We start from the raw sequence: 26,098 nt of genomic DNA on the forward strand, positions 1-26,098 counted from the left end.
TAGTCTGATGTAGTCCCATTTGTTTATTTTTTCTTTTGTTTCCCTTGCCTGAGTAAACACGGCATTGGAAAAGACAAAAAGACGCCCTGCTAAGACCGATAAAGAGACCAGAGTAGCAGTTACCAGAGAGGAAGGGGGTGGGGGATAGGGGAAAGGAGTAAAAGGAGACATATGTATGGTGATGGATGAAACCAGACTAGTGGTGGTGGGCATGATGCAGTCCATACAGAAACGGATCTGTAATAATGCACACCTGAAATTACACAAGGTTATAAACCAATGCGACCTCAATCAAACAATTTAACAAAATAAAAGTACACGCACCTCACCTTCCCACCCCGGCCCCCAAAGAGAAATAACCCTGGGGTGATTTTGTCCCGGATTTAGCAGTGTCTGGAGACATTTTTGGTCGTCATGATGGGGGGGGGGGGTAGTGAGGGAATGGGAAGGGGGTGCGAGGTTGCTACCGGCATCGAGCGGGCAGAGGGGGCGGGGATGCTGCAAACAACGCAGAGTTACCCGGTTTAAATGCGGCAGTGCCGAGGTTGAAAAACCCCGGGTCAGGACGGGGAAACTCTTAGTCACCAAGGAAATTACCTCACACCCGGTGGAAGGGGGAGGACTGCATTCAAATTAGGAAGGAGCCCTGAAGAAGCAAGGCGAACCGAACAGGACTGGGAAAACAAGTCGGGGTCCGGGGTAACATTACTGAAAAGGCCAAGAAGCTTCAGGGAAGTTCCCGAGAGACCGGTGAGGCCTTGGAGGCAGGACCCGGAGTCCAGCCAATGGGAACTTCACGGGCAGGAGGCGGAGCTTGAGTACGTTCCTAAGCGGCCTTGCACTCTGAAGCTCTCGCAGAGGGAGTTCTGGCACCAAGTCTGAGCGCGGCGCCCGAGGTGGTGAGTAGCTGTCTAGTGTTTGTGGCTGCACGGATTGCGGTTGTTTTAAACCTCGGGAGCAATCCGATAAACTCCCCGGGGGCCCAGTGGGGAGGGATCGGACGACAGAGTTCTGGTCTTCTCTCTGCCAAGAATGATCTTATTGTACTGATTTTAAGATGTGTGTGACTTCGCCTTTTAACTTCTGAGCAATTGGGCTGCATCCAGGGGTAGCAGTAATGTATGTGATGTTCTCAACACAACACCAATTGCAGACACCCTCAGGAAGGGTCTATTAAAGAGTTTATGAATAACTGGCAAAAGTGAATTAGATAATAAACAAATAAATGACACTTCAGTTCCTTTGTCTGTCAGTGGGGATGTTGAAACAATTCAGGCGGTTGTGTGAATCCAGTTGGATGATATAAAAACATGTTTGAACAAGTTAAATGTCTTTTAAAAACCCCAGAGGTTCTGCTCTCTTGTGTGTCTTATATCCCAGAGCATGTTTCCAGGATGATGTTAAAGACAAAGACAAACAGAGAGGGAGGGTTGTGTTGAGATGACTGTGCCTCAACCTCAGGGTGACAAACACGTGTGACCGAAGGTGCAGGAGCAGGCTGGGCGACACGTGGTTGGAGGTGCGTGTGAATGTCCACTTAGGCCTTGTAATTTATGGCTGGTTCCATGGGATATATGTTCAGGGAACTGGGAGAAGCCGGGGTGCTGGAGAAAGTGAAAGGAGAAGAGCAGAGGGAGGTGACGTTGATGACAACCGTGGGGGTCAGATCATCGGAATATTGTAGGCTAAGTGGTTTGAGTTTAATTCTAAGGAAAATGGGAAACCACTGGAGGGTTTTATTTTTTTTTTTTATTTTTTATTTTTTTTAAAGATTTTATTTTTTCCTTTTTCTCCCCAAAGCCCCCCAGTACATAGTTGTATATTCTTCGTTGTGGGTCCTTCTAGTTGTAGCATGTGGGACGCTGCCTCAGCGTGGTTTGATGAGCAGTGCCATGTCCGTGCCCAGGATTCGAACCAACGAAGCACTGGGCCGCCTGCAGCGGAGCGCACAGACTTAACCACTCAGCCACGGGGCCAGCCCCTACTGGAGGGTTTTAGGAAGGGTAACAGCATGATCTGATTGACATTTAAAAGGATCAATCTTACTGTTGAGGGCAACTGGATTGCAGGGTGGAAAGGGTGAGGCACGGAGAGCCGTTGGGGGGGCGCCTCAGCGATGCGGGCAAGATGGTGACGGCTCAGGGTGGAGCGATGGGAATGGGCAGCTGTGGGATCCGTTTTAGCAGCAGAGCCCATGGGACAGATTAAATGTCAGGTGACAGAAGTAGTGAGCGATGGAGCAGGGTTAGACTCTTGGCCTGAGCCACTGTGGGCCTGTCTCTGCACCACTGACTGACACCGATGGCAAAGACTGGAGGGAGAATGTGTCTGGGTGTGAGAAACAGTGACTTCTCTTTGGCCAGAAGGCTTCTTTAAAGGAAAGGATCACGTGGCTTGGAGGAGAGGTCATTTGGGGCAGGGGTTCATGAGCACTCTCTTCAAATGCTCGCATGCCTGTGGTGGGGAACAGAGGTAGCCTTGATTCTCTGTGCCCTTAGACACCAAGAGCAAAGCCGAGTGAGGGACAGGTAGAGAAGCAGATTTCAGCTCACCTAGACATCTCATAATGGAAGTGGCATGGGCTGTGGGGTCCGAGGAAGGAGCATGCCGCCCTGGCTCTGCTGTCACCAGCAGTATGATTGGGACGAGTTATTTAAACTCTTTGAGACTCCATTTCAATATCTCCTAACACTATAGAGGTGACACTACGATAATACCAACAATCATAGCAAACACTTTTATCACACTTTTAACATGTGAGGCACTGTTCTAGCGGCTTTCCATGGATTAACTCATTTGCTACTCAAGGCAGCCGATGACATAGGTGCTGCTATCATTGCCATACTAGAGTGGAGGCTCAAAGAAGTTGAATTACTTGCTCAAGGTCACTCAGCAAGTAAGGGTACTGTTGTCATGCATCATATGATCTCTGAAAGGTACGGAGTGGCATGTGCTGTCCTTCGTCTCGACCTGTCAAAGACGTCAACCAAAACACAACATGGATGATTGTTAACGTTTTGTGATGACACAATTCTGTGCAGTTTCAGGATGAAAATCCAACATGATCTCAACAGTCTGAAATGGTGGATGGAAACTCACAAGTTGGTGTGTGATGCAGATCAATGGCGAGGCGGCTCTGCGGTTAGATTCCAGGTTCAGTCACACGGAGTCGCACTTTACTGCTCAGACCACATCCGGAATGTTCTGTTCCATTCTGGGGGCTTCTCTGATGAGAGGCATCCTGACAAGCTGAAATCCATTCAGAGGAGCTGGATCCATTCAGTGAGCTGATGAATTAGATCATGTCAGAATGGAGGATGTCTACTGGATGAAAGGACACCGAGGACGAGTTCATGGATGGTAAATGGGAAGAAAGCATTTGTAATATCTGAAACTGACGTGGGATTATGTCTACAATGCACAAGCAACTTCTGAAAATCACCAAGAAAGACAGGAAGCGCAATGGAGCAGTGGCAAAGGAAATTAATGGGCAGATCACAGACACGGAAACAGGAAGCTGGGGCAAGTCTTTGAAGAGAGTCCACTGAAGCTAATTCCCAGAGACGTGCAGATGAAACCAACACCCTGTTAGCCGGGCTGCCCCGGGAGAGCCGAGTGATTCACTCGCCAAGTCGAGGCCCTCGTGTGTGAGGCACAGGCCCTCTGGGTGGGGCACAGTCATCCCAGTTCTAATGTCAACACCGTTTCAGCAGGTGACGCCCAATGTTGTTGGGGATGTGGGCGTGGAGACCGACCCCATTGGAGGTGGGAACGTGCCTGGGAGAACATTGAGATGCAAACTTTCTCAATTAAGTACACTCATTATGTAGGCTCCAATAATTCTGCTCCTGGGTCTGTGAGCCCAAACAAACTCTCAGCCAGGGCCAAGGGGTCACGTGAGTGAAGGCTCGCCACTGTGCTGGTGGATGGCTGCAGGCCTCTGGGCCACCATCTTTGGGGAGTGCTCTCCATAGGTCGTTAGAGTCAATTTTCCATCAGTCCAGTGAAGCTGATACTGTTCTCCTCATCTTCCAGAAGAATAAACTGGAACTCGTGAGATTAAGTAACTGGATTAAGATCATGCCGCTTATAAACAGCAAGGCTGAGACCCACATTGCAGTTCCACCCACTTCATGACGAGAAAGAAGAGGTGGAACTGGAGAAATCCTTCTTTCCCATCACTATTGCTGTTCCTTCCATTCTGTACTCCTCCCTTCTTCATTTCTAGATCAAAGCAAGAGAAAAGAGGCATTACAGAAAAAAAACGGGTCTGGCGAGAGTGGGCTGAAGGCGTCAGTTTGACCTTCTAGAATTCTGACTTCACTTAAGATTCTTACCCCAGCCCCTATGATGCTTCATGCAACAAAAATTCTTAGAAGAAAAATACCAGCTAACATCTATGAAGCCCACGTATCAGGCACTATTCTAAGGGCTTTACATGTCTGTGTCAGTTAATCCTCATGGGGACCCTGTGAAGCAGGAAGGATGTTTAGCATCTCCACTTTACAGATGAAGGAACGGAAAACTAGAGAGGTTAAGTAACTTTCCCAAGGTCACACATCTGGAATATAAACCCTGGCTGTCTGAATTTGGGGCCCATACTTCTAGGCATTCGAACTTTGGGAGTCTGTGCAGTGAGGTGGAGCTGTTGGCCTGGTTTGGCTTCTGCTCTGCTCACTGCTCATTGCATTTTGGAAGGATCATTGAACTGCTCTGGGCCTCAGTTTTCTCATTGTAAAGTCTGGATAAAAATAGCATTCCCCTTCTAGGGTTATTATGAGGTATAACATCTGCAAAGAAATCAATAAGTTATTGTCATTAAAGTTTCATTACCGTTGAATTACATGTCTCTTCCTTCTAGGGATCAATGCAAATGCCCCAGAACAAACCTGGGATGCTGTGTTTGGTGCATAGGCCCTTTGGGATGGCTGGAGGACCCCCAAGGAGTGGATGTTGGAGGGCTGACTACATTTTAAGAGGAAAGAGCAGAGGGTGGGCTGAGACCCTGGGCCCCGGCAAATGAGCTGAGCTCAGCACACTGACAAGGGGCCTGGAAAATTGAGCCACGGGCCTTCACAGGCAGAGCAGATGTGAGCATGTAGGTGCTTGAATCGGGGAGGAAGGACATGAGGGAGAGCCGCCAGGCTTTGGAACCAGACAGATCTGAGTTCGAATCTCACCTCGTCTCAGCCCTTGCTATGTGCCCTTGGCACGTCACTCAAGCTCTCCTTCCCAGCTGTGGGCTCTCCATGGTGCCCTTGCAGGGCGATTGAGGACTCAGTGAAATAAGCTCAGATGAGCGCTTTGTCCAGCACATAGCAGTCACTCAAGAACCCTGACCTCCCTTCCCGTTGAAGGCCCAGGAACGCGGGGGCTGAGGACAGCTGGCTTTGGACCGAGTTCTTATGACCACAGACGATGGACTTGAGTCACCCGCCTCAGTTCCCTTATTTCTTCTCTACGAAAACAGGAAGAGAACCAGATGATGTCCACTTGGCAAGTCTCCCACATGGGTTTCAGCTGATGCAGCTGCTTTTTATAATAAAGCTGTCTTCTTTTTTAACTTAACTCTTCAAAGAACAAAATGGGCTTTTAAACAAAACGTTAAAAATCAGAATTGGGAGAAAATAATGCCAGATAAGAGAGGTCAAGACTCTAAAACTGTATTTCTTTGTTTCTCTGTCTTCCTGCCTTCCTGCACCACCAAAACCCAGGCAAGGAATGCAGTGTGGTTTCCCGCAGACACAGAGCATCAGCAGACAGCAAGGACCAACGTTATCACTGACCTTAGAAATGGAACCATGGTTCTCTGGAGCCCTCTCAACTTTTTCCCCAAGAAGTAGGCCCTCTTCCATTTTTACACATGAGCACTTAAATGGAAAAAGAAAAGGGGTGAAAATGAAGCATTGTGGGAGCGAAGGTGGATGGTGCTGAGGAGATGTCCTTAATTAAATGTTGTCAGACGTCAACTAGATGGGGTGACAGGGCGAGTTCCCCCTGCCCATCCTCCCTGGGGCTCCAGAGTAGACGATTTGCACACAAGAAATCAGGATGTAATTTCCTGGCTGAGGACCTCGGCTCTGCTCGCAGCACTGCTCCAGTTTCCAGGAGGAAAGTGCCGCCAGTGACTTCAAGCCAGTGCAGAAGGGAGAGGTGTGGGCTCCTCACCCAGTGGGTTGCCTTTCCTTCCTCTGCCCTCTGGCGCTGCACTTACTGTGATTGTGTTTGACTTTGTTAACCCTGGTTTGGAAACACGGGCTAAAAGTGCTTGATTCCACGGTGGAAGCTGGTACTGTCCGTGTCTGCATGTTGCGCAAGAACCTGCTCCAGGAACAGCTCAGCCTGCCTTCAATGACACCTTCATCACCAAGTCACTAAGCTTTTATTGAGCACCTTCTATGAGTCAGACACCGTGCAGGCTGCTAGGGTGTGTCTGTGAACAAGACACACGTAGGTTTTCGCCCTCCTGGGGAAGGCAGCAAACACCATGTCAGCAGACAGAATGATTGTGAAGAGTGACAAGTGCTAGGAAGGACACAAAGGAGGGGCTGGATGGGGAATGAAGGGAGGGCCTGGCAGACACTCAGAGGGTCCTCCCTGTGCTGCAGGATGCCATCGAGAGACGATCCTCCAAGGGAGGTGCTGAGAGCCAGGTGGCAGCCAGAGAGAGAGGAGATGGAGGTGGGAGACAGTTTGGATCTAGAACCAGTAAGAGTTGCTGACGCTTCGAAGAGGTTGAAAAGGAAGCAGAGGGAATCAAGAATACTGCTGAAGTTTCTAGCTAACCAAGGAAGCTGGTGGGGCTACTTACTGAGACATCGGGGCACTTATGGGGCCAAGGATGGGGGAGAGTTTGAGGGAGAAACTCAAGGGTCTGTGAGTCACCCAGGTGATAATGTATGTCAGGTGTGCAGTTGGATATGCGGGCCTGGAGCTTGGGGGAGCATTCTGGGTCGGACAGATAAATTTGACAGCTGTCAGCCTGTGGATGCCTTGTGACCTGGTAGGGAACGGCGTTTGTGGTGAATTGCAGCACTGCATGACAGCGCCAGGATTTACATTGGGTAGACGACGCCAGGCGAGCAGAGGGAGACCCGCCAATTCTGTAAGTGTGGGCAGGGTGAGGAAAGGACGTTGGAATTGAGTCTTGAAGGATGAATAAACGTTCTCCGAGTGGGAGAAAGTGTCTAGGCAGAGGGACAGCTTGGGAAAAGATCTGTAATGTTTAGAGAAGGGTGAGGAAACAGCGTGTGTAGCGTGGTGGAGAGCCAGCAGACATGACGCCAGAGAGTCAGGCTGGGGCCAGCCTAGAAAGAGCCGTGTGTGCTGTGCCCTGTGCCTCTGCTTCGGGCCACAAAGAGGATGGCTGGAGGCACCCCTGAAGCTCTGGCCGTGGAGGACTTCCTCCAACCGTGTGTTTCAGGCCACCTCTGAGTGGTCTGCAGTTCGGCAGTAGGCTGTTTCTGGCTTGCACCCACACCCAGCTGATCCATCCATGCTTCCCACTCAGATTACTCTCCTTCTCTGTCAGCTGGTTTAAGGACTGAATGTTTGTGTCGCTCCAGATTCGTGTGTTAGAGTTCTAACCCCACTGTCACTGTTTCTGGAGGTAGGGCCTTTGTGGAAGTAATTAAGGTTAAATGAGGTCATGAGGGTAAGGGCCTAATCTGATGGGACTGGTGTCCTCGTAAAAAGAGGCACCACGGAGCTTGCCCCTTCTCTCTTTCCACCATGCAAAGATACAGAGAGAAGGCAGCATCTGCAAGCCAGGAAGAGAGCTCTCACCAAAGACTAAACCCTACTGGAAACTTGGTCCTGGACTTTCCAGCCTCCAGAGCTGTGAGAAAACAAATTTCTGTTGTTAAGGCCCCCCATCTATGTCCTTCTGTTATGGCAGCCTGAGCAGACTAAGACAGCTGGTCAAAGGGGATTCCCCACCAGGCGAAGGATATGAGCTGAGGGAGAAGCATCAGCTGAGGGAGAAGCATCAACTGAGGGGAGAAGCATCAGCTAAGAGAGAAGCATCAGTGCAACAGAGGCAGGTACCCTGGGGTATGGGCCCCCTGTTCATGCAGTTTGCTTGTGTTTTCTGGCCCTTCACTCCCGTATGTACCACTTCCTGCAGGCCCTGCCCAACCTTAGAAAATGCCAAGGTCATGAGTGGCATTGATGTCTCATGTTCAGACGCCCACTTTCTCCCAGGGCCCAGCAGCATACCAGCAGCTGGTTTCAAACAGTGTGCAGTTCTCTGCTGCAGATGGCATGGCCTTGCTCTAGACTCTTGGTGGCCTGCACTGTGACTCCCCTCCTGGGGCCTGCCAGAAGTTCTGTCTGCCATCTTTCTCCACAGATGCCCGTGGTTCTGTGGGGTCTGCCGGGCGATTCGGCCCAGGGTCAAGGCTGCTTATGCCTCAGCCTGGGCCTGCTGCACCGCCCCTCCCTCCTTTGGGTCCCACGCGAACCTTCCACATCTGGTAAACAAATAGAGGTCTTATCCCTAAGTGTGGACTATGCGCCTCTCAAGCCTGGAGAGGCCTGTCATAAGTTGTACTTCTTTTTAAGAGGGAGTGGGGGATAGACTGGCATGCCCTAGACCAGTGAACCCCTAAGAGCTTCACGGACGTGCCAGGCCCCTGCATCACTGTAAGCTTTATCTCCCACCTTCTGGAATGAAGATGCTGTACCAAGGCAAGCAGAACATTACTGCTTCATGCGTTTCAAGTGTATATAACACAATGCCATCAACATGGTAAATGTAACTATGTCCTGTAGGATGTCCAGATGCCCAAGTCCCTTCAGACCACATCATGATAGAGAGCAAAAGAGTGTGTGCGCACTGGAGCAAGACTGTGAATGCGTACCGTGTTTGTCCCACGTGAAGCTGAACTGCTCTGATCCTCCTTTCTGATCAGCATGGGAAACAATCCAGTTGCCAGTTGACAGCTGCGTTTCACATCCCTAGAGTGTGACAATCTGCGCTCGAAAACATGCCACATCGGGCAGCAGCTGCAGGTGAGGCTACTACTGGGTTAAGTTTCTACAGTTCTGGGGTCTCCTGCTGTGCTCCATGTGGTTTTTGTAGGGTCAGACTGTGAATCAAATGGGGATATGATGGGGATCACGCTCCTGGAAGCTCCAAGACTCTGAGGGCGGCACTGATCTCTGCCGTTCCCCCTGGGATGTAGTATTGTTTCTCATTTACTGTCTTGGCAGGAGGGACGTTCTGGGGCTTCAGATTGGCCTTTGTTATACAATAACTCTTACTCTGCAGGTCAGAAAGCCAGTGTGAGAGTTATTCCAGTGACTCAGTGTGTCTCTCCTAAAAACGTTAATGAACCAGGGAAATCACCACAGGGTGGGTTGTTGACTCAGTGCACCACAGTGCGACATACCTGGGCCAGAACTATATTGACTACCTGATTCCCGAATGGATTATGCTAATGGGGGGCCATGATGATGTTTTGGGTCCCTGGATATCAGTGTCACCCCAGACCCTGTAACAGCCCTTGAAATGCCTGATTGCTAATTTCCTCTCATGTATGGTTACTTGAGTAATTGGCCGTGAACTCTTTGGGGGGTTAAATGAAGGAATCATTCCTCCATCCACTTGCTATTCCACCTGAAGGCAAGGAGGCCTGCTGTTTGTACCCTGTATCAGATAGTCACTGGCTGAGTCTGGGGGTTGGTGTCCTGCCAGGCAAGGTGCTCCTGTCACCTGAGGAAAGTTCTGTAGAGAAAGGAGCAGCGGTGAGATTTTATCAGCAACTCTCACCGCAGCTGGAGGATGGGTGCGCTGGCTAACAAGGGGCCTTTGGTGCGACATCAATAGCATCCGTGACGGCCACCTGCTGAGAGCCAGGAGTAGATGCGGAGGGTAGAGGATGAAGAAAAATAAAGGAGGCTTGGAAAACACTTTGTGGAGAGTGAGATGCCAGCAGCATGGCCTCCTTCTGAGCACGGTGCCACGTGTGTGCAATGGAACCCACCAGCTGTGCTGGCCTGTCCACCCGGCAGAAGAGAAAGTGTAGAGTTACGACCACCCAGGCTTGGGGGTCTGGCCGAGAGGTGTGAAGAAGGAAGGGGAGGAGAACGTTTAGGATATTGGTATGGACGATAAGTTAAAAGCTGGAATCTGACTTAGATGAAGAGACTATGGAGAAAAGTGAGGGGTGGTGACCTTGGGAGAAGCTAAAGTGACAAAGGGACAAGAATAGTCGGAAATGGTCAAGCTGAAAGAGTACTGGATCAGTGTCCCAGGGCTGCCATAGCAAAGTACCACCAACAACAGAAAGTTATTCTCTCACAGTTCTGGAAGCTGGAGTCTGAGATCAAGGTGCCAGCAGGGCCACGCTCCCTCTGGATAGAGACTCTGTGTAGCATCCTTCCTGCCTCTTCAGCTTCTGGTGGTGGCTGGCAATCCTTGGCGTCCCTTGGCTTGTGGCTGCATCACTCCAACCTCTGCCTCTATTGTCACACGCCTTCTCTCTGTGCGTGTCTGTCTCTACTTCTTGTAAGGACGCCTGTCCTACTGGATTAGGGCCCACCCTAATGACCTCATTTTAATGCGATTACATCTGCAAAGACCTCATTTCCAAATAAGGTCGCGTTCATAGGTACCAGGGGTTAGGGCTTCCATCTATCTTTCTCGGGAGACACAATTCAACTCATAAAAGCGTAAACCCTGAATGTCATAGCTCACCATGTTGCTCTGAAAATTAAATAAGAGTCTGTATGAAAAGATACTGTTTGAGGGAAAGAAGCATGCCCATCATCAAAGTGGAACCACTTTGAACTGGAAGATTCTGAGATATCAACATTTCCCTATTTGAAATAGTTCAAAAGACAAATGATGATGCAAGCCAGGAGTTCAAGAGTCTTCCGAGCCATAAATTAAACACGCCTGTGGGAGCCAGCAACATGGAATCTGTTAATAATTATTGAGATGTGAAAACATGCCACAGCACTGACAGTGAGCTTTCGTCACCGAAAACTCCCCATCTGGACTTGGGATATTCCTGCCCAAAGACTGAGCTGGAATGTGTCTTTTTATATAGCTATCTCATAAAAACGTGTGCCTATTTTTAAATAAAGTATTTAATTATTTAGTATTGAAAGTATTTAATTAAATAAAAGTTTTTAAATATATATATCATAAAGCCTGTCTGCGCACATGATGTCAAATAAAACTATGCACATGATTTCCAAAGGCTTGGCCAGCAAATAGAGCGGAAGCTGCTTTGTGTTGAATTGGAAGATCATTTGAAAGCTGCAAATCATTGTAAGCACTTGTTTTAAAATAAAGTTTAATTTCTACTTCAAAATAATATGTTTTCATGATTAGGAAAACTGAAAAGATTAGAAAAGCAGAGGGAAACAGAACCAACACATTTCTGGAAACTACTGTGAACATTTTTTCGTGTTTCCTTCCTGACTTTTTTTTCGTTTTTATTGAGGTCATAGTAGCTTACAACATTGTGAAATTTCAGTTGTACGTTATCATCTGTCTGTGACCACATAAGTGCTCCTCTTCACCCTTTGTGCCCACCCCCCAACCCCCTTCCCCCTGGTAACCACTGAACTGTTTTCTTTGTGATGTGTTTGTTTATGTACCACATACGAGTGAAATCATATAGTGTTTGTCTTTCTCTGTCTGGCTTATTTCACTTAACATAATACCCTCAAGGTCCATCCATGTTGTTGTGAATGGGACGATTTTGTCTTTTTTTATGGCTGACTAGCATTCCATTGTATATATACACCATATCTTCTTTATCCATTCATCAGTCGATGGGCACTTGGGTTGCTTCCACATCTTGGCTATTGTGAAGAATGCTGCAGTGAACATAGGAGTGCATAAGTCTCTTTGAATTGTTGATTTCAAGTTCTTTGGATAAATACCCAGTAGTGGGATAGCTGGATCATAAGGTATTTCTATTTTTAGTTTTTTGAGAAATCTCTGTACTGCTTTCCACAGCAGCTGCACCAGTTTGCATTCCTACCGGCAGTGTATGAGAGTTCCCTTTTCTCCACAATCTCCCCAACATTTGTTGTTTTTTGTTTTGGTGATTATAGCCATTTTAACAGATATAAGATGATATCCTAGTGTAGTTTTGATTTCCATTTCCTTAATGATTAGCGATGTTGAACATCTTTTCATGTGCCTATTGGCCATCTGTATATCATCTTTGGAGAAATGTCTGTTACCTTCCTGACTTTTTCATGTGTGGTTTATAATCATCGGTTTATTTCCCAAGCACTTTGGCTGCACCCACTGAGTAAGATGGATACGCCTGTTGTAAACCACAGGGCCTATTCATCACAATCATTTCCTTACTGATGTTTATGAAGGGAGGACTCTCATCTTGCCAAAAAGGAAATGGCATGTCACTAGTGGTTTTTATTCAAAGTCAGTCAGACATCTGCAGATTCTGCAGTCCTCTGGACTGCCTCCCTTCCCCAGCATGCCGCATCAGCCAGGTCTCATTGCGTGTCTCTTTCTGCTTCCAAGCAAAAAAAATGGACTGTATTTAGAACAATTAGTCTGGTTTTCGGTTCTAGTAAAAAACCCTGCCGGGTGTTTCACCAAATACCGGGGAAGCACTGGGTTTGTTGATTTTTGCCTTGACCTACGAAAGTCAATAACCAAAGTCACAGTGAGAAGCAGAGAAGGGCTGACACCCCCACAGGGAGACAGCGTGGGCGGTGCTTCCATTCTCCAGCACACAAAGTATCCGGCTTGAAAACCTGTGTCCATGAAGTTAAGATTTCACGCTGCCAGCGTTGCCTTGGAGGAGGGACTTCAGCTCCCTCCCCCTCAGGGTAGGACGACTTGGAGTCTTCACCACTGGAAGGGACGTATGGAGCTGAGATTGTCTGTGGCTAGGCCAGCAGCCACGGGATACTGTGTGTCAGGAAGCCTGTCGGTTAAAATGCTTTCAGAAGGCTCCAAACCAACACAGTGCAATCGAGCCCAGGGGCTGTGATGCTAGAGATCATGCTCTCCCTCTCCAGGCTCTTCCAACCTGAGAATCTCTAAAGGGTCAGAAAACCAACAGCAAGTGTCTGGTCTAGGAGACCTCCACTGCCCTGTGAAATTCAGAAGAGGAGTGTGGCTCTGCAGTTGCTACTGCACCGATGGGGAGAGCACAGCAACTGCACTTCCGTCTCTCTTGTGTCGGCGGGCGCAGCCTGGTGTGGGAAAAGACTGAGGGCAGTCAGTGCCAATTCCTGGCTGTGTGACTTCAGGCAAGTTACTTGACTTCTCGGAGTCAAATGGGAATGACAGCACTGTTGTATCCTGGAGTGAATGAAAGAACACATAGAAAGCACTTGCACAGAGAGGTTTAAAGGTCGCTTTTCTCCCTAGGGAAGTGAGCAGGCAGCCTGGAAAGCAGGTGACCTAACAGTTCAGTGAAGCATGGTTTCCTCTCGATTTCTTCGCTTGGCATTTGGTCCTGATGGGCTTGCTCGAGGATTAACTTTGAAGAGCCACGCAAACGAACAGATAATTACTGTTGAATCCTGATCAGTATCAGTTCTCCAAAATAGATTGCCCTTTATTCACTCAACTCCACTCTGAGCCTGGCCCCAGGCACCAGAATTCTGCATTCTGGACTCCAGAGGGGGGACCATGAACTCTGCCTGAAGCTGTCCTGGAAGGCTGCATAGAAAAGTGTGGATCGTAGGCAAATTCTAACCATGAGTAGGAGTCAGTCAGGTGGAAAGAGTGGGCAAGGGGCACCCCTGCCTGCAGGGTGAACACAGCACGCAGGGGGAGAAATGTGGGAAGAAGGCCGAGTTCTCTGTCTGGGGGCCTGTGTCTGCAGGGCACGGTCAGAAAGGAGGCGGGTGCAGAGGCTGGGGGTGGGGGCGGGCCAGAGAATGAGACGCTTTAGTGATGCTGCTGGCACAGTGCTGTCCCGGAACATGACCTCGTAAATGCTTGCCCTTCTGTCTCCCTCCCTTCTTGCCTTATTTTCCTGCTTCCTCCTCTCTTTAAGTAGAGGCTTAATCTAGAAGCAGCTGGGAGCCACTGAAGGGTTTTGAGCAGAGAAGTGAGGATGCTGTATGCCTTTGAGAAAGGTTACCCCAGAGGATGCTGTTAGAGAATTGGATGGGAGGCTGTGACCGGTGATGGGGAAACTGGTCAACAGGCTGATGTCCAGGTGGCCCAGGAGAATGGCAGCGGGAATGGAGAGAACCCAGTCAGAGACACCTTCTGAGACAGAATCACCTGAATGTGGGGGTCCAGGAGAAGGATGATGACAGTTTAACTAGCTGTTACCTAGCTTGAGCAGCAGGGAGCATTTGGTGGTATTATTCGTGGAGATAGAGGTGAAGGAGGAGGAAGTGTCTTCTTCATAGGAAACTGAGGGTTTCGCGGAAACGGACTTTGCACGACTCCAGTTCCCTCCTGCGCCGTGCCCTCTGCTATTCATCACCGACAGACAGTCATCCATTCATTCACTCACGCATCTGCCCACCTGCCGCTCATGCTTCCCAAAAGCTCTTGTTGCAGGAGGATGAGGGCGCTCTGGTGGGCACGGCTCAGTGTGTGCGGCACTTACACTGTCTGGGGAAAGTTCAATTCTGCTAAGAGCTGTGCTGAGGGCCATTCTACCCATTTCTATACTAAGCATTAAGTCCGAGATTTAGTGAATCCATACGAACACTCTAGAGCAGGGGGCAACAAACCATGACCCACAGGCCAAATCCGGCCCACCGCCTGTCTTTATAAATAAAGTTTTATTGTAACACAGCCACACTCATCCGTGACCCACAGGCCAAATCCGGCCCACCGCCTGTCTTTATAAATAAAGTTTTATTGTAACACAGCCACACTCATCCGTGTGCATGTTACATATCTCTGGCCGCTTTCACGCTCCAATGGCAGAACTGAGGAGTAGCTTCCGATTATCTGGCTAGTGAAGCTGGAAACCATCTGGTCCCTTACAGAAAACCTTTACAGGGTTTGTCAGCCCTGCTCTAGAGCATTCCCTCCTCTCTGGTTCTGTGAAGGGGTGTTTGATCGTGATTGCAGGACCAGGGAATAAAGCTCAGGACTCTTTGCTTGTCACCCCAGGCTCTGTCTGGATGTGAAGGAGACACCCTCCACATCGTCGTGGGAAACGCTGATGTGAAACATACAGACAGCAGGAGACTATAACTGTGCGTGGCGTTTTGACCCAGTAGCTCCTTTATTGAAGTCTATTCTCAGGGAAGAATCCAAGGGATGGAGGAACTATTCGCTCCTTGGTCTGGCTGCACGCGCTCATCTGGCCTCATTTTTTAAAATGCATCACACACACCCCACAAGTAAATAGACACATACGGGACTGACAGGTGGTGGTAAAGGTTTAGGGAGACAACATAGAGCTGGGGACGTAGCCACAGGGCGCCAAGGGTGGATTTTCAGAGAACGTGGAGATGTATGTGTGCAGAGGAAGGGTGAAGTGAGGAACTTGTTCATGGATTTGTTTGTACTCGGCGTCAGCACCGTGCGGTGACATTTTCATACATTCTCTCTCTCTCTTTTTCGTACATTCTCTCTCTCTCTCTTTTTTTTGACCCCGTGGTTGGGGAGGGTGGAGATGAGATTTGTGTAGCTCTTCCTTCTTGCAAAAGAAGGAGGAGAGGTGCTGAGTAGCTGAAATCAAGTCACTACGTGTTTTTTTTCCTGCCGTTAGGAACGTGACTTTCCTTCGTTCTCTTCTGCTCTGGCAGTGGATCCCTGTCCGGCCTGCGTGACTAAGCCCCTCTTAGTCTTAGCGTGTGCATTTCATCATTTCTTTATGTGCTGTCTTGGCACTTTGCATTTCCTCCTTAGAACTGATCCTTGCCTTAGAGTATGGCTGGCGGGTCTCGCTTCTCAGGCTGTCATCTCTGCGGTAAGGGGCTGGTTCCTTTTCACATTCGTAATCTTCGTTTATTCATTCATTGAATCATGCATTCATTCCAGTTATATTTATTGAGTGCCTCCTTTGTGTAGATGCTGTGACAGCCACTGAGCAAGTAGCGGGCACTCAGTAAGTGCCTTCTTTTTCTTTTATTGAGATAAAATTGATATAAAGCATTGTATTCGTTTTATGTACAGCAGAATGATTTGATATATGTATTTACTGTGAAATGATTGCCACAATAAGTTTAGTTAACGTCTCTCCCCTCAGATGGTTACAGTTTTTTTCTTGTGACGAGAACTTTGAAGATCTACTCCATTATCTCTTTTAATCTTGACACCAAGTGAGTTCGGTACTGCGTTTTCAATTTTACAAATGAGGCAGCTAAATCTCAGATTTGAGGAAACCTGTGCAAGTTCACGCAGTTTGCAAGCGGTGGGACCCAAGCTTCCCTAACTCATCTCTGCTCATAACTGTGAGGCGACGTTTCTTTTCTTCGTTACAAAAATTGTGAGTGTGGAAAGGATTGGATTACTTGTGAGCTCTGGTTTAATAGCAACAGCTGACGTTTATCCGCAGTGTTGTCCCAGGAGACTGTCCAGGCAGTCACAGAACGAGCCTTCCTGAGGACCCTTCACCCTCCCAGCCGGCCGTCAGGTGGGTTCGCTGTTGCGGCTCCCATTTCACAGATGCCAACGCTGAAGTTTGGGAAGACGCAATAGTGGCTCAGGGCCAAGCAGCCAGGAGTGCGGCGGCTGGGACACCTGCCGGCTGACCCAGGGCGGAGCTCCCGCCAGCTCACGTTCCCCAGGAGGGTGGGAGCGGGCCGGGGATGAGAGTGGGCCACGGCCCGGGGCGTCCTCGCCAGGCAGGCGGGCAGGCCAGGGGGGCAGGGGCAGCGGGCGTGGGAAAGAGGGCTTAGGTCTGTCCCGTGCTGAATCCCTGGAGAGAGGTGGTGCACAGGGCCTGGGGGCTCAAAGACCAGCGATCTTGATAGCACAGCAGAAAGAGCCCAGCCCGGGTACCAAGGACGCTGCACAACATGTCACCTCTCAGTGCTGCAGGGCCTCGCACCTCAGAAATCCCCATGCCAGCAGTGTTCTAGGAAGTGAGGCCAAGAGGGTAAGAGGTGGGGCCAAGATGATAATAACCAGCCCCGTTGCTCTGAGTCTTTTGTGTCCTCATTTCTTTCCTTTTTTTTTTTCCTGAGGAAGATTAGCCCTGAGCTAACATCTGCCGATCCTCCTCTTTTTTCTGAGGAAGACTGGCCCTGAGCTAACACCCGTGCCCATCTTCCTCTACTTTATATGTGGGATGCCTACCACAGCATGGCTTGCCACGTGGTGCCATGTCCGCACCTGGGATCCAAACCAGCGAACCCCGGGCCACTGAAGAGGAATGTGCGCACTTAACCGCTGTGCCACCGGGCTGGCCTCTGTGTCCTCATTTCTAAAATGAAATTCTGCAACGTGCTTCCTCTGGACCCTGCATTGCTAGGACTGATATTCTAGGATTTCATAACCAGAAGCGTTCATTGTTGTCTTCAGAAGTAAAATAAATTTGGGGACTCCCTCCTGGCATCTGACTGTGTCCCTCACGATGATGCTTTGAAACCTCCTCGAAGGGTCAGCCTCCAAATGCCAAGCTGTCTGGGGCTGTCCGGGAGCAGAGGCCTCCTCACTCGCTGTGGAGAACACACAATGCGTCTCATTGCTCTTTAGCTGCTCGGGAAATTTGAAGCTAATTAGGTTGGATCAGTAAACAATGCAGCCTGTTTTCAAACTGTGCTCAGCTTTCATGCAATTAGACTTTTCCAGGAATTAAAGGTCGTGGACCAGCCTGTTAGCCACACAAACGACTGAATAATGACAAGTCTGATGTTTATAACGCTGATTAAAGCTTGGCTCCTCTGATGGTAGTGAAACTTTATTCCTTTTTTCTAATCTTAGACGAGACCAGAGGGAGTTAATGACAGGAGTGAGTGGGGTAAGACCAGACTGCTCGCAGAGGGATGTGTTCATCCAAGCACACTTGATCCCCATGCTGACCCTTTGGAAAGAAAGGCTCTTCTCAGCCAACATTACACCCCAGCACACACGGAGACTCTCGCCGCCCCTCACCCCAACCCCACTGGAAGGCGGGGCTGCTCACTTCTCTGGCCCTGACGTGATAGGAAAAGTGTGGCGTTGACAGTTGGGCAGCTGGAGTTGCATTCTCTGCAGCTAACTTCCTGGTTCTGAAAGAGTCAGCATTTGGGAACCTCTAAGGCTCAGTTTCCAAATCTGGAAAATAGGGATGGTAATGACCTCCTGTGGCAGGTTGCCCTGGGGGATCACGAGGTCACTCCTGTGAAGTGGCCTGGTAGGCTCCAGTGTGTACCAGAGACTCATTGAAGAGAATTCTGTCTTTTTCTAGATGGGGACCTGACAGACTGGGAGGACAGTCCCATCTAGTCCAGGGTTCCTCAAAGCGTGGAGCCCAGGGCGCTTTTTGGTGGTTTGTGGGTGAGCAAGCTTTCGTTTTAGTGTTTATGCGTATATTTTAGTATCTGTTTGATTTCATGCACATCATTACTTAAGGAAGTGGTCCTCAACCGTGGCCACACCTCGCAGTTGCCCAGCGAGCTTTCAAATGCTCCAGCCCAGAGAGGGGGCCTGGCTTTAGGATTTTATATAACACTCTCCAAGCAGCATTAATGAACAACCAGGGTGAGAACTACTGGCCTAGGGCAAAGCTGGATAAAAAATATAAATAACTCTACTTAAAGTACCATATCATCAATGTGGCGAACTAAGGCTGAAGTTTGGGAGACACTCATAAGCTGATGGCTTGCTTGAAGGCTGCGCATCTGGACCATCTGAGGGTGGTGGGGTCGGTGCTTGTTCAACTTCAGATGCCCTGACCCATCCTAGATCCATTAAATCAGAATTCCAGGGCTGTGCTTGGAAAATCCATGTTCTTATTAGCCAACCTGGCTCTGGTCCTTCAGAAGGCATTTAGGAGCCACCCATTTATAAAGGTCAAGGGTGTGCTCGGGAGGAAGGGAGACATTCCGTGGTCTGCCTCACAGTGGAGACAGGGAGGATGCTGACCAGCCAATGTCAGTCAATCACGCTTTGACACCTGGGAGGTGTTGAGCCAAGCTTCACCCCAGGGCAGCGAGGGGCAGACAGGCTGCAATTCTGGGTGCGCTGGGGGCTCTTTAGGGGGAAGCTCTGTGCTCAAGGCGGGAGATGAGGCTTCTCTGAGTGTGTCCAACCTGGTTCCCTAGGACAGGAAGGAGACAGAGAGGCAGGACGAATGCCCCATCTGGGAACATGGTTTGAGGGTGTGTGTGGCAAGAGTGTTTCCTGGGCCGTAACTTGCGGGGAGCTTCATGTTCAGACAGATTGCAGGATGGTGAGTAACTCCCCTCATCTGGAACCTCCAATATTTGCTGCCCAGAAAGCACATGTCTGAACATCTGGAGAATTCCATACCTACTTACTCCCCACTGTGCCCACAGCCTGGTCACGTGGGTTCTTGGTGCCTGCAGAGTGGTTGAACGGGGAGGAAAACCTGGGCACCCTGAGTGACGCCCCTGGCAGAAGTCTACACAGAGAGGCAGCAGGATGGTTTGACAGCAGGCAAGCCACTTAACCTGAGTCTCAGTGTATTCATCTCAAAAATGGATTCTTGCAGGATGATTAGGGGGATGAAATGCAATAGTTTATTTGAGGGGCTCCTAATAATGACAAGCTGTTGCTTGTTATAGGACGAACTTAATACATATTGATTTCCATCTTTGCTACTGTACCAAACTCTAGCTTAGCTACAGAACCCAGCTGATTCACCTTAGTGGCTGTCTTCAATGCCTTTAAAAGGATCCTTTCAATTCGATTCAGTCCAATGTATTCTAGCTTGAGAACTCTCTAGGAAGTGGTTGTCTCTCTTAGCTGGAAGGAAGCCATGCTGGAGAGGAGGTTGAAGCTTATAATGGAGGCTGAGGGGGACCTCCGTTCCTTCAAGCATCCTGTCTCAGGGTTTCATTCAATAGAACCCCACTTGGCTGGGATGTTGGCGGCTCTTGACTTTATTCCAGCCTTGCAGTAATACTTGTCAAGGCTGTTTCACAGATTGTTGTTGAAAACAGATGAGATAATGTAAATTAAGTAATAACCAAAATAAATAATCATTTTATTAAATATAGCCATTTACTAGACTTACTGATTGATTGATTGTTGGATTGGTTGAGATGACTTTGAAAACTGAAGACAGGAAGAGCTGTGGGGGGCGTTAAAGCCTCGCTGTCATGGGAGAGGCAGTGGGGAGAAGCCTGGGCTGAGACCCAGGAATCTAGCTTAGTTGTGACTCATTTACAACTCACCGTGACCTTGAGTTACCTTCTGCGCCTCAGTCTTCTCATCGTGAGTATAATGCGTGGGTGGACCCACTACACAAAATTCTAGGGAGGATGATCTCTGATAATAAATGTGAAAGCATTTTGCAAAGCCTTATAAAAATGTTGTTTATTCCAGTTATTATTTAATTTGCATCATCTCATCGGTTTTCCACAACAACCTGTGAACCAAGCTTGGGGAGTAATATCTACAAGTTTGGAAGGCCCGCATGACACACTCCCACATCACTAAGGCTAGCTTTGCTTGAAGGGGTCCTTTCTGGTCACCCCAGCCACACTCCTGTATAGATAACTGCCGGTGTGAGGTGTTCCCGTGGGCAGTCAGGAGTCCAGACACTCAGAGTGAAACTGAGTCCTTGCTGGCTGCAAACCATCTCTCACCAAAGTGTCTGTTACTGTGATGGTCCTGCCTCCATTTTGTGGTTCTTTGGCATTACTTATTCATTATTTCTTATTATATTAGCCCTTTTAACTGTTTCATTTTAGTGTCAGTGCCCTCAAATCTTCCTGAAATTAAGCGGGCCATAACAACTAAATATGTCAGTGAGAGGAACAGATAAGCCTTGGATGGTGTTGTGCGTTGAATTGTGTCTCTCCAAAAGATATGCTGAGGTCCTAACTCCCAGTATCTCAGAACTGACCTTATTTGGACATAAGGTCATTGCAGATGTAATTAGTTAAGATAAAGTCATCCTGGAGTAGGGTGGGCCCTAAGTGAATATGACTGATGTCTTTATAAGAAGAGGACACACAGGGAGAAGTGCATGTGAGGACGGAGACAGAGATCGGAGCGATGCAGCTGCAAGCCAGAGAGCCCCAAGGCTTGCCAGTAAATCCTTGGAAGCTGAGAGAGAGGCGTCGAACAGATTCTCCCCAGAGCCCTCAGGAGAGCGTGGCCTTGCCAGCACTTGGTCTCAGACTTCTGGCCTGTAGAACTACAAGAGGATACATTTCTGCTGTTGTAAGCTCCCCAGTTTGCAGGGCTTTGTTAGGAAGCTCTAGGAAATTTGTTAGGAATGCAGATGGAAGCAAGGGCTCCAGTTTCCAGGCCTGCCTCTGGGACGTGCTGCTTGTGCATCCTTGGGCAAATCTCTGGACCTCATGCTGCTTGTCTGCAGAAGGAGAGAGACGTGTTGGATCAGCATTTGCCAATTTTGCTGATAGTTAGAATTACCTGGGAGCCATTAAAGTTATAGCTTATCAGAACTTCCCTCTGGATTTTTAGAATCAGTGAGTCTTGGTCGGGGCCAGAAATGTATGTTTTTAAGAAACTCTCCAAGTGGTAGCAATGACCTGCATCTTGCTGTTGCCACCCTCTCTGGCATTCTAGGTTTCTCAAGGGTCAAGCTTCGCCCCTTGACCCCACACACCCTATGAAGCCTGCCCTGCATGGTGCATGTTGGTGTCTGTGCCCTCACAGCCAGATTGCAAACCCAAGAGGCCAGAACCACATCTGTATCTCTGGCATGTTGCCTGGAAGATGGCCAGGGCTTAGGAACCGTGCATCCAATGAAGGGATAATCGTCTCTACCTGCAGACGTCCTGCTCTGGGATTTGTGATCAAGGGTCTTGTAAGCTCTCATTCTCAAGATCTCGAATGAGCCTCCAGGCCACCATTCTGGCCCAGCCCCCACTCCAGGCCGCCTTCCACACCCTTTCGGAGGAACACATAACGCAGACACAGTTCTAAGTCGCTGATCCTATGAGGTGGGCTCTGTGAATCCTCCCATTTTACAGATAGGGAAGACACCGAGGCTCAGAGCAGTTAAATGACTTGGTCAGGGTCACAGAGCCAGTGGTGGAGCTGGGGTTTGAGCCCCGGTGGTCTTGTAGCAGCATCTTAATCTCTCACTCACTCTGCCAGCCCACCACGCAAAGCAAACCCCTCGCCGACGGGATCCAGTCCAAGCAACTAGGCTGGTCCCATCTTCTTGTCCCCTTACCTCTCTGGAAAGATCTCCCATCACTCTCCTCACCCACTCACTCTGCAGTGAGGTAGCCCCTCGCCCTTTTGGCCCTTATCCCTCAGCTGTCCTTCTGCTGGACGTCTCCTTGCCTGCACCCCCAGACAGCTCTCCCTCTGGGCTGCCGGGCGCTTAGCCTCTTGGGTCTTTGATGATTGTAACACACAGCCCAGTTCTCCACGTGGCTCAACCTCTCTCTTCCTTCTAGTCTTTGCTGAGATGTCACCTTTCCAGTGAGGCCTTCCAGAACCATCTTTTTAAAATTCACTCTGCCCCACCATCACCATGCCAGCACTCCCAGTCTCCTTCTTTGTGTTTTTTCCATAGCACTTATCACATTCTGATACACTGTATCATTTACTTATGTGGTTTGTTTGTGATCTGTCTCCCTCCTTAGAACGTAAGCTCCCTGAGGACAGGCATTGTTGCCTGTGTTTTCATTGCTCCATCCCCAGTGCCTGGAACAGTGCCTGGACTGCAGTACACACTCAGTAAACGTTTGTCGAATGAATGAAGTAACACGTTCTCCACTGTTACAGTTCTCCGTTACCTGGTTGTCTCCCTTCTACAAGTGTGAGCTCCTTCCAGGAGGCACTTTACCTGATTCATTTCTGTATCCCCAGCAACTAACAAAGGGCCTGGCCGTTAGTAAGTCCTCAGGAAGACTTTGTTGAATAAATGAATAAGTAAGCAAATGGATGGATGGATGGATTTCTTCCCCAGAGGAGACGTTACCTGGCAAAATGTAGCAAATAGGTGTCCACATGTAGCCTCGCCTGTGGCTGCTTCTCAGGGTAGAATGAGCCCCCAGCACAGCGGCTGGGATGTTTACAGCCCCAGGAGCTCATTCAGGTCTGTCAAACTTCAACAGGGTGATCCAGCCTGGCTAGCCTGGGCAAAACACTGACGTCAGCGGGTGGTCAGTCTTGACTCTGCTCCTCCCTTGCTCTGCCCCTTTGCCCTCTCCCCAGAGAGAGAACTTGGCTTCCCCTGACTTCATTGGAGACACTGCCCTCCTCACCCAATGCCACGGAGGCAGTGCCTCTGCTCCGCCATCCCCGGCAGCTGCTGCTTGGGAAACAGAGACAAGGAAAGGGGCGGCAGCCGCAGAGCCTCCTCTCCCAGCTCCCTGTAACGTCTTGGCCCAGCGGCACTTGGATTTGCTGTTTTGTTTTTTTCTGCCGTGCTCTGGCCCAAGCCTTTAGAAGGCTGAGATACTTGCGGGTCTTGCCTCCAAATTCATGCTGGTTCTCCACCCTTGGGGCTGTTGCGAAGCCACAGACCTGACTTGCAGGCTAGAAGCAGGGCGAACCAGGGAGACCAGAGGAGCTGATGCTCACGGCTGGTGCTCCTGCTTAGTGAGGGAGGTCCCCTCTTGTTGGAGAAGCCCCTCGGCGTTCCCTCTCCTTAGTGCAGGGGCGCGGGCCCTGGGGACCTTCCCTGAGCAGGGCACAGCCTGTGCCGCTGCGGGCAGAGGGTAAGCCTGAACGCTCCACACACAACCTCAGAGCACGTGCAGCCAGGCCCGGAAGGTGGGGCCGGCAGCGGGGGGCTCCAAGGTCAAGGGGATCTCAGAGACTTCATCCACTGGCTGGAAGGAAGGTCCTGTACTCTTAACCTTCAAAGTAAAAGCCAATAGAGGAGACAGATTGAGAACTCTGTTGAGCACACAATTCAAATTAACCAATGGATTTTGTTGACATTCTTTCCCCTTTATGCTTCCATGAAAGTTAACTCCTTGGCTTAATTCATTCTTCACTTCAAAGACAAAAGACAGTTTGCTCCCTTCTTTGATCTATTCATTCCTTTAAGTAGCATATTGATTTCCTTCTATTCCTTCTTCTGCTAATTAATTAATTAAAAATGTTAATTGCGCACCCACTCTGTTCCAGTGCGTTCTATCCTAGGTGCTGGCTGGGCTAGGGTTTCAGGAGGAAACAGAATCCATCCCAGATGGTGTGTGTGATGACTTACAGAGGGGATGGCCAGGCTCCCTGTGACAGCAAGGAGCCCTTACTGCCAGCACCGAGGGCAAGGGGAGGGAAGTGCTGTCTGGGGAGCCCAGGGAGGGCTGGAGCCATGGAGGACGGCTGCCTGCAGGGAGCGGTGGTTGGGGAGGATGCAGCTGTTGCCGGAGCTGCTGAATTAGAGCAGGGAGGTAGCAAGGAAGAAACACTCCCAGCTCTTTCTCTTTCCACCCCCTGATCTCTTGCCAGTGCCTTTCTTGGGCCAAGGGCCAGTTGCAAGGGAGTCAGCCGATGCGGTCCTTCAGGGCCAGCCTCCCAGGGCAAGAGCCAGGCAGAGAAGGTGGGGACTGGAGTTGGGGAGGCAGAGAGAGTGACCGGCATGACAACCAAATCTCAGCTCTCCGGGCTGCATATTCTAGCTGGAGGACACACATCAACCAACAGGTAAACGTTCATCCGGTGGTGACTGGTGCCATTCCAAAAGTAAATCAGGGTGGGGTCGATGGAGCTTATGGGGGTGGATTAATGATGAGGGTTGCATTTTATGTCTGGGGAGTCGGGGATGAGAAGGGACAGCTGCCAGGAGGCTGTGGCCATCTCCCAGGTGAGAGACGACGTCGTCTGCCCCAGATATAATTGACAGCAGAACTGATGAGGGTTTTGATGACCTGGACAGCCACTAGGAGGGAATCCAGGGGAAGGAAGGAGTCTTTACTGTTTGGCCTGAGACACTGGGAGGGGGGCCTGGAATAAGGGGAGACCTGAGGAAAGAGGGGATACGGGCAGGGCTGTCGGAAGTTCAGTTTGGGACCTGCTATGTTTGAGAAGCTTCTAAGTGGAGTGAGGACACTGTCCCAGTGGGTGGACAGGTGAGTCTGGATCTCCAGGGAAAGGTTCAAGCCCCAGAGAGAGATTTGGGAGTGTCAGCAGCATATCGATGGTTTTAAGGCTCCGAGTCTGGGTGAAGTCACCCAAGGAGAAAGCATGCACAGCAGAGACGAGGGCTTCGGGCTGAGTCCTGGGACGCTCCACCTGGGAGGTCTGGTAGGCGAGGGGCAACAGCCAAGCTGACTAAGAATGAGTGGCCAGGGAGGCTGAGGGAAAACCAGGCCAGCGTGTTGGCTGGAAGATGGGAAGAGGAAGTTTCCAGAAGGACCCAGGAGGAAGAGGAGTGGTCAACTTCATCGAAGCTGCTGGGAGGTTACAGGAGACTGACTATTGACTTTGGGTCGTTGATGTCCTCAGTAAGAGCAACTTGAGTGGTGTGGTGGGTCGAAAACCCTATTGGCATGAGCTGAGGAATGAAGATGCAAGGTGGAGACAGTGAATTCTCTTTGGGAGAGTTTTGCTATAACAAAGAGCAAGGAAATGGGATGATAACAGAGGTCATGGGGTCAAAGGAAGTTGTTTTTTTAATTGAGGTGAAATTCACTTGAAATAAAATTAACCGTTTTAAAGCGAACAATTCAGCGGCACTTAGTATATTCACAGCGCTGTGCAACCACCGTCTCCTCCTAGTTCCAAAGCATTTTCATCACCCCAAAAGCAAACATCGTATCCATTACATAGTTGCTCCCCATTCACGCCCTCCCCCAGCCCAGGTAACCACTAATCTGCTTTCTGCCTCTATGGATTTGCCTGTTCTAGACATTTCACTTAAATGGAATCATAGAACGTGTGACCTTTTCTGTCTGGCTTTTTTCGCTTAGCATAATGGGTTCGGGGTTCTTCCACATTGTAACATTTCTCAGAACTTCATTCCTTTTTATGGCTGAATAATATTCCATCGTATGGATGGACCACAGTTGTGCATCCGGTCATTGGTTGATGGACATTTGGACTGTTTCCACCTTTGGCTATTGTGAATAGCAC

General features: G+C 49.5%; 1 protein-coding gene across 10 annotated transcripts in view; it reads left to right on the top strand.

Annotated features, from left to right (window-relative positions):
- The first annotated feature begins 532 nt into the window (after window positions 1–532).
- Window positions 533–26,098, top strand: part of SLC2A9 (solute carrier family 2 member 9) — a 225,984-nt gene continuing 200,418 nt past the window's right edge. For 2 of the 10 annotated variants that reach the window (XR_011538319.1, XM_070613250.1), the window contains exon 1: window positions 613–899. The gene's annotated coding sequence lies outside the window, so the exon portion shown is untranslated. Of the gene's footprint in view, window positions 900–7,897; window positions 8,039–8,772; window positions 9,013–24,476; window positions 24,671–26,098 lie in introns of those variants that run through there. The other 8 variants (XR_011538320.1, XM_070613245.1, XR_011538321.1 and 5 more) reach the window with 6 other exon arrangements.

The sequence above is a fragment of the Equus przewalskii genome, chromosome 3 (assembly GCF_037783145.1).
Source record: "Equus przewalskii isolate Varuska chromosome 3, EquPr2, whole genome shotgun sequence".
Taxonomy (NCBI): Eukaryota; Metazoa; Chordata; class Mammalia; order Perissodactyla; family Equidae; genus Equus; species Equus przewalskii.